Source organism: Triticum dicoccoides, chromosome 3A (assembly GCF_002162155.2).
Source record: "Triticum dicoccoides isolate Atlit2015 ecotype Zavitan chromosome 3A, WEW_v2.0, whole genome shotgun sequence".
NCBI lineage: Eukaryota > Viridiplantae > Streptophyta > Magnoliopsida > Poales > Poaceae > Triticum > Triticum dicoccoides.
In genome coordinates, this window is record NC_041384.1 from 239,417,973 (window position 1) to 239,424,868 (window position 6,896).

The 6,896-nt window shown below is 42.5% G+C and overlaps 1 non-coding gene and 1 pseudogene across 1 annotated transcript; one reads left to right on the plus strand and one right to left on the minus strand.

Annotated features, from left to right (window-relative positions):
* The first annotated feature begins 4,041 nt into the window (after positions 1-4,041).
* Positions 4,042-4,114, plus strand: TRNAK-UUU. Its single transcript has one exon. It is a non-coding gene; the product is annotated as a tRNA-Lys (tRNA).
* Positions 4,115-5,756: 1,642 nt separating this feature from the next.
* On the minus strand, positions 5,757-6,061 carry LOC119271516 (annotated as a pseudogene).
* Positions 6,062-6,896: the final 835 nt, after the last annotated feature.

The window sequence follows — 6,896 nt, forward strand, 5'->3', positions numbered from 1 at the left end:
TCATAGCACTCTCAGTCAGGGGGTTAGGGAACTCTTGAAGATATCGATAGAATAACATTTCTTTTTCATAAGTTTCAGTGGACGCAGAGCCAACAAGTGAAGTTTTTCAGCGTAAGGTCAGGTTACAGAAAGGCCTATTTTGATAAGCAAGGCATTGCAAACAAATAGGTAGAGCAGAGAGCTAACCTAAGGAGCGAGCTTGTTGTACTTGGTCTAAAGGGGGAAATAAAGGACTGTCCCGCTACTACATCCTTGATTCCCGGGAAAGAAGGAAGACAGAGGGTAACTAACTCTTCCTTCTGAAAAATCTATATCCCAACTCATTTTCATCGAGCCTTCCCCTCGTTTGGAGTATAGCCAAGTGGTAAGGCATCGGTTTTTGGTACCGGCATGCAAAGGTTCGAATCCTTTTACTCAAGAGCATACTTATTCTAGAAAATAGAAAAAGAAAAAGAAATTCTGATCCCTAATAAATAAATGAAAGTAGATTTACATTATTTTTGTATTTCTAGGGGAATGTTGAGGCAAACTTACAATGCTGACAAGATGGTTAGGTGCCGAGTTGGATTAGGCATCGCAGGTTTCAGTTTAAGAATTGGGAAGAGGTTAAGAACCTAGTGGAATCCACTGCGAGGGGAAGTTCTGAAGTGAAGAAAAGCCCCAATTTTGTAGAGGATTGCATAATTGGAGAGTAGAATTGGAGCAAAGCCGTGATCTGGTAGGCGACTGGTACAAGTGCTAGACTGGAGCTAGACAAGAAGCGTTGAGCAGGAACTTGAGCAATTCCAGAAACCTTAGAAGAAACTGGATATGTGGCAACAAGGGCTTAGCCAGAATCTTTAAACAGGTATGATACCGGCACATATCAGCCTGATGTGATGTACCTGAATTCATTCATGTTCTGTGGAGTCTTTCTTTTAATATTCTTTTTTTTCTCAGTTTAATTAGGAAGAAAATGCGGTTTCAAGATGAACTCAACCTCGAAAAGGAATTCAATTAGCTGTGCAGTGAGCCCTTTTATCTTTAATAATTGGTTGAAATGGATATTGTCTATCACTTGAAAATAAGGTTGTTTCATTTAGAATTCAACAAGTTTCTTAGAAAATTGTTGTTAAACAGGTTGACGTTGCACTTGGAATGGAATAACAAAGGCTTTTGGTAGTTTGTGGATCGAGATGTGATTCGCTTTTTGAGTAATAGTTTCTTTCATTTGGTGTGCTCTTCCTGGAACCGGTAATAGGAAAAATTTGGTGCATTCTACTTTGCTGTTATGGTATTTACAATCCTTGAATTGTTTGAACCTGACTCTCATTATCTGTCTTCATGGTCTTGAGGGTATTTTGGATATCGTGGAGGTAACTGACGATGAATTCGTCTCTTGCCTCACCGATCTGAACACGGAGTTTCCGAAGCTACAAGAGTGCTTGGTTAAACAGCGCCATTAAGTTTCAACTGTCTTTAAACTTACTACTTCAAGTGCAATTATCAACTCCTTGCAAAATTGTTGGCTTTCTCATCTACAAAAGGCAACTCTGGTATGAAAGGAAACAGATAATTAGGTTCCACTCACTACGTCAACTAAAGCAACTGCATCTGGAGCACTTACCAGGGAAAATCGAATAAATAATGATGTAGTACGAGGGGATTTTTTTCTCGCTATTGCTATCCTGTGTTCAGTTCCCATTTTGTAGTAGGAGACAGACTCAAAGTCAATAGATTCCTGTCCTTCTCTATAGAAATAAGCTTGGTCAAGTGCTTAAAAAAGAGGTGAGCCGAATGATTTCAATGAATTGCTATTTGGTCAGATTGGAACAATTGGATTCGAAAGGAAAGAAAGACTGCGAACGAAGAGGGCCGCCCATGATCGATTGGATTCGGCAAATAAAGTAGAGGGCCCGCCCGTGTCACCACCAGTCCACCAAACCAGCTGTAGATCGCTACCTCTCTTGTCGATGCCCGGAACTTATGTACGAGTTAAGAATGAATTGTTCCCGAGTAGAGAGGGCAGGATAATGATTCAGTAAGAAGGAGAGTCTACTTACGGAAATGCCATCCTCTCTTTCCTCAGTAACGGAGTGACTAGCTACCCCGACTTTTTATTCCAGTTCCATTCTTACTGGTGCAGGAGTCCAAAGTGCATCTTCCAACTCCCTAACCGCGTCTTCCATGAAGTTCGGGAGACCCCTCACGTGCCGCTGCCTGTGAGACTCGCCTTTGTACACTTTGCGCACCGCTTTGACCAAACCCCGCTACTAGCTCATATCCAAATACCTGTGATCTAGCTCATCCTTTTTTAAGCCCTGCAAGCCTAATAGAACCTTGTTTCCTGGGCCAAGTCAGCCTATAAGTAAGTAGGGCTGAAGACAATTTGTTTGTTAGTTTTTCAATCTACTTCCTTCTATGCTTAGACTAAGTGGAAATGACCTCCTAGATCAGCAAGTAAGCGACCGGTAGTTCAGTCTCCGACAAGTGAGGCCGAATAGCCCCAGGTGTCCTTTTCCTTCTAAACTAGCTGCTCTCGCTTGACTCTTCTAGTGAGCAAGCAAACTGGTCGGGGAACAGGGTCAGATCAAAGTAAGGAATGGGAATAGCACTCACTCGTTGAAGGTAAGCCAGAAACATGGGTTGTCCTCTCCCTTACTTAAGTACTAGTCCATCTTTTCGTGCCCCAAAGGGGAAGTCAAGCAATAATGAGGGAACTTGACCCACACCTGACGAAAGAGTTTGGTAGCTCGAAGGAAGCAGAAGCAAAACCTGCTTTCTTTCTGTCCCAACCTCCAAGGGTTCCTCCCTGTATGACATAGTCCATTGGATTGGGGAAATGGTATGCACCTATGTTTGGTGTCCCCTCTCTCACTTCCTCATCAGATCCTGGTCCCAAAGGGCAATACATTGAGTCGGAAAGGCGGGGGGCTTTCGTAAATTCCATTATGTAGCCAAACTAGCCCCTGGAGCAGCTCTCATAGTGGGAGAATCAGAGTCAAGTTAGGAGCAAAAGAGGGGGTTGACATCATTCCTCGTGATTGGATCAATCAGACTCTCCCATAGGAAATGCCAAGGGGCACCCTTTCTCATTATCATCTACCGCCCATTTCTTCATCATCTGCTGCTGCCTTAAGTACGTAAAGTAGGCTCAGCTTCTTAGGTTTCTAAATATCTTGTAGTAGCTGAAGGTAGTCCAGTCCGCTTGTTAGATTGAATTGAATCTTATATAACCTACGTAGCTAAAGAGAAAATCATAATAGTCTAAGTGGACCTCTCAAAGGTATAAATAAGTAGACAGTAGTCTTACTGGTTCGGTCTTTTTCTTTTTTGTTATGATGCCCACATTTCATACTTCCCAATTCTTATTTATTCAGACTCTAGGTCTATTCAGATGCAGCTTCAAGAGAGCTTTATTCGGCCTTTGTATGACCGTCTTTCCTTCCTGTCTATCTCCTTCGGTCAGGTAGTTCTGCTTCCGATGCCAGAGGAGCAGGGTGGGATAGAAGGGTAGTTTCTGAGTTCGAGATGTCTGAGCTTGGAGGTTCCGCTTCTCTAATGTGATAACAAAGCAACAAGCAATGCTGCCCCCGTGCGCTCATCTCTTGCTTATTCTTGAGAGCTAGTCATTCCTAGCTGGGTTCTTGGGATATCTTGATTCTCTTTATGATGATGTAAGGGTCGACAACAATGAATAAGGAATCGATTGGAAGTTTGCGCCAATCGATCTTCTGTAGGAGTAGGAGGTAGCGCAAATCCCCTCTTTCTTCGTTTAGAAGAGTGCTGGACCTCCACAACGTCAAACCATAGAACACAACTCCTTTCGGTCGAACCCTAGGAAAGACGACTTTGCCTTTTTCATAGATAGTCTGAGTTCGAGCTACTGTAGTCTCCCCCGTTGACCTTCTTTTTTAGATAGAATCCTCAATGAGTGGAAAGGACTCCCAAACTTGCTCCACAGTACTATACCATACAGAGCCGCGCCCTTGTGATATGATAAGAAGAAAAGGGGCGAGGCCGCCCTCTTTTCTTTTCCGCACCAAGCCTTCTTGTAAATTCGGGTGTATAGCTCAGTTGGTAGAGCATTGGGCTTTTAACCTAATGGTCGCAGGTTCAAGTCCTGCTATACCCAAAACAAAAAACCACTCTTGTATTCATAAGGATGCATAGTAGCCTTCAAAGAGCACTCTTTGGCCTTGAGAAAAGCCCCTTTCTCATCAACATCTCGACTTCACTCGTTGTTTGAGGTAAGTATAAAGGAGATCAGATCTATCCAGGGAATCGAAGGATACAGAAATATGGAATCGAGCACAGATTATAGGAAACAAGCAAACAGAACAGGTTGGATCCCATCTTTAACTGCACAGAGCAGCAGCCTACTATTGATTGATGATCTTACCTTCCTGAGAGTCGAGGAACAACAGATGAGATAGCCGAAAGGGGGGATCCTGGGTAATAGGTTTCCTTTTCCGGTTTAGGCTTGAGAGAAATCAGGAACTGAACTGAGCACTCCACAAGTATGGATTGGATTGTTTCATTCTGATACCATCTTTCATGCTGGAAGATAAGGTCGCCATACTGGGAAAGGGGGAAAGGAAATAGGATCCCCTCTCTTCTCTACAGGAATGAACTTCTCCTCGCCGACCACTGGCACTATACTTAGGTTAGGCACAATAGGTGACTTAGGTTGGGTTGTCTGGATCAATCCTACAATGAATAGCTCTCTTTCCTTTTAATGGAACACTCACTAGATTCTGCTAAATAAGGATAACTGCAAAGATAAGCCGGGTCATCCGAAAATCCAGGAAATATTTCCTTGATTTTCTGCATGGCATATTTCCTATCATTTCACAACCTACTTTTTTCTTAGTTAGATACTATAACACCTTCCCTTCATGGGGAGATGTTTATATACCATCTAAATTCATTCATTCATTCATTCATTCATTACTTACTTGCTCTTCTTTCCCAGTGATCGGAATAGGGATTTCCATGGATTGTAGGCCCTCGATTGTAATGATGGTATCAATGAAAGATGAAATAACATGATACTGTTTAAAGCAATGGTTGATAGAGCGAGGTCTAACCTTGATTGGGTAGACCGAGAAGCAAACCACTAAGCAACTGGACTGCAGCCCCGAGAAAAGAAGCAGTTCGGAAAAGCAAGTCAGGAATATGGTGGCGATGCAGCAACAATACGCATTCCTGCAAGGGGTAGTGAAAAGCCATTAGGGGGAAGAGATAGGTTTCTTATTCTAAGCCAAATTACTATACCATAAGGAGGTTACCATTATGATATGACACTTGAGAGGGCACTTTAAAGTGATTGGACCCACTTTCCATGTTAGTTTAAGCAACAATATCGCTAGGGACCAAAGTAGTGAAAACGACAGCTCCATTTCCAAAACTTTCTGTCTCATAAGACTGTGAAACCACACAATTTGACATTCCCCTTGGGAAATAGGGAAAAACAGGCCCCGGATTCCGATAACTTATGTCTCGCCTAGTGGAAAAGTACACAATTGACTAAGAAGATTGGAACGTGGTACGAAAATACTCATCGGGTCTTTCGTTCCAGCAGTCATGATATGGCTTCTAGCTTTGACCGCTCTTAAGGTGCCCGCACTCTTGGCTTGAATCGCCGACTTGCGTTTCGGTTTAACTGAAAAGCAGAATCCTATCATTTCACTACTCGATATAGGATCCTCATTCATCCATCGGATAGGACGCCCCATCTATGGACCAAGAGAACAAGATATTGACTTTTTTACATATGTAACTACATTCTCACATTTCTTTTTTGATCTCGTGACTTTTTATGCGATCAGAAAACGAATGAGATCAGAAAGGCCATCATTGGGGCAAACAATGCAATAGCTTCGGTGAGAGCAAAGCCCAAAATGATATAACCAAATGATTGTTTAGCCAATGATGGATTTTGCGCCACGGAATGAATCAAAGAACTGAGGACGTTTCCAATACCGACAGCAGCTCCGGCTAAAGCAATTGTAGCAGCTCCGGCACCTATTGATTTAGCACCTTCTAACATCTCGAGTCGAGAAAACACTTATCTTGTCATGTTTTTCCTTCGTTGTTCTTTCTTGGATTTCTTGTTGATGATTCGAAGTACTTGGGCCTGCACCTCCATAATTTTCAAATATTGGGTTATGCGGACCACTAATTTGATACATATTATCACAATTTGCAAGGCTTGTCACATATTAAAGAAAATGAGCTGTGGATTGAAAATCATCAGGTATAGGTAATCATCAGGTATAGGTAATCATCAGGTATAGGTATAGGTAGGGGGTCCGTCAACCCTTGTGGGGCTGGGTGGGGTATCCTGAACTACTGGAGCAGCTCCCCCTTGTGGCTGGGGTAGACTCTCAGCAGCTTGGTTTACGCATGGCACGAAAATCTATCTTTAATAATTATGTGCAAAAATCTCAAAATAGCCTATTGGGGTTCAGTTGGCGAGAAAAGCCTTCTTCCTACATCTACGAGTAAGGGGCAACCTGTTTTATTAATTCACAGGTAAGGCAAAGTGCTTTCTTTTAAAGAAGCATCTTGTTCCATCTTTCTTTCGTTAGTTAAGCCACCTTTTTCTAAGAAGGATTTTTGTAATTCAGGATTAATAGTACTTAGAATGGCTTTTTCATATTGGGAAATTCTGTCTAGTGGCATTCGATCACAGAAGCCGTTGACAGCAACATAAATCACAACAATTTGTTTTTCAATTGGAAGTGGTTCATATTGTGGTTGTTTGGGCACTTCTGTAAGCCTTGCACCTCTATTGAGTAATGCCTGAGTCGCAGCATCAAGGTCTGACCCATCGATTCTTTTTATCCGACGCCACCGAGTTTCAAATGTCATAGCCACTGCCACAAACCCTAGGCAAATCGATCTCACCAATA